The sequence below is a fragment of the Tiliqua scincoides genome, chromosome 4 (assembly GCF_035046505.1).
Source record: "Tiliqua scincoides isolate rTilSci1 chromosome 4, rTilSci1.hap2, whole genome shotgun sequence".
In the NCBI taxonomy this organism is placed as follows: domain Eukaryota; kingdom Metazoa; phylum Chordata; class Lepidosauria; order Squamata; family Scincidae; genus Tiliqua; species Tiliqua scincoides.
In genome coordinates this window covers 94,973,906-94,975,365 of record NC_089824.1, presented here as the reverse complement: position 1 = coordinate 94,975,365, position 1,460 = coordinate 94,973,906, and the positions used below count along the sequence as shown (strand labels likewise).

The 1,460-nt window shown below is 51.4% G+C and overlaps 1 pseudogene; it reads right to left on the bottom strand.

Moving 5' to 3' along the window:
* Window positions 1-525: 525 nt before the first annotated feature.
* On the bottom strand, window positions 526-642 carry LOC136650069 (5S ribosomal RNA; annotated as a pseudogene).
* Window positions 643-1,460: the final 818 nt, after the last annotated feature.

Sequence of the window (1,460 nt, the reverse complement as noted above, 5' to 3'; positions counted from 1 at the left end):
AGGCTGAGAGGAATCCAACAACACCAGAATGGTCCTGATCCAATCAATGTAGCCCCCAAAAAACACCTGAGAAGGAGGTCCCTCCCTCCAAGCTGGCAAATGTATTGATCCCTATGGAAAGCAAAACTAAGCCACATGGTCACGTTTACTCATGAGTAAGCAAATGCACCTTGGCTCCTTGGCAGGTCAGGCAAACGGAAATATGAGGCCACCACAATGGTCCTGATTTGATGCAACTGGAGCTCAACAAATGCTCCAGAAGGCAGCCCCCCCCCCCATAAAAAGAATGAAACAGAGGCTTGACAGGGTAAGGTGAATTTTTTTCTGTTTTTGGCTGCAATCCTATCCACACTTTCCCCCACTGACTATAATGGGACTTACTTCTGAGTAGACAGACATAGGATTGGGCTCTCAGACTTGTAAAGCCAAGTGGGTCCTGATAGTGATATGCTTGAAATGTAAGAACTTAAATTGAACTGGGTACTGGTTGGTTGGCAACCTTCAGTCTCAAAAGACTATGGTATAAGCCTACAGCACCCGGTATTCCCAGGCAGTCTCCCATCCAAGTACTAACCAGGCCTGACCCTGCTTAGCTTCTGAGATCAGACGAGATCCAGCATGTGCAGGGTAACAGTTGCTGGATAGGGGTGAAAATCTTAATGATTCTTTTTTGGAGGGTGGGTGTTATTGCAGGCAGGCTACAGAGAACATTCACTTGGTCGAACAGGGCTGGCTTCCCCTCATTTAATTATTTGTTTTACTTTAATTCACAGCCCAATCCTGAGCTGCCTGGGGCGCCCAGTCTCAGCGGCACAGAGAACGACTGCTGCCAGATCCTGTGCGCCTCGGACTACCATAGGCAGCGCCTCAGGAGAAGGGGACAAAAGTCCCCTTCTCCCGGGTAAGGGAAGCAGCCTCGCAATGGGGCTACTCACTTTATCGCCAACCAAAAGGTTGGCGGTAAAGTAAAGCCATTCGTGTAAGGCGTCAAGCCCTCCACAAACAGACAGGATCTGGTGGAGCTCTGCTCCACCAGACCCGCCTCCTACCTCCCCACTCCCTCCCTGCTGGCATGCCTCCCGCCAGCCCTCTTCCTGCTCTCCACCTCCCCATCACGCCTCCTGTCCACCCTCTCTCCGCCCTCCCCATACTTCCGCCCTCCCCAGAATACCTCCTTCCAGCCCCCTCCCTGCCCCCGCTAACTGTGCCACAGCTCATGGGTCTGTGAGACCGCTGAGAAGTGGAGGCTGGGCACCCGCCCTGCACTAGCCAGCACTAGTGCTGGGCTAACACAGGCGGTAGCCTGGCAGTGAGCTGAGCCAAGCCCAGGATTGGGCTTTCAATTATTTATAATTATTTAATTTGCTTTATGATGGGTCCTGGACAGATTGTCATTCTAAAAAGTGGGTCCTAGTGCTAAAAGTTTGAGAACTGCTGCAATAAGGTGTTAGTAAGTTGAC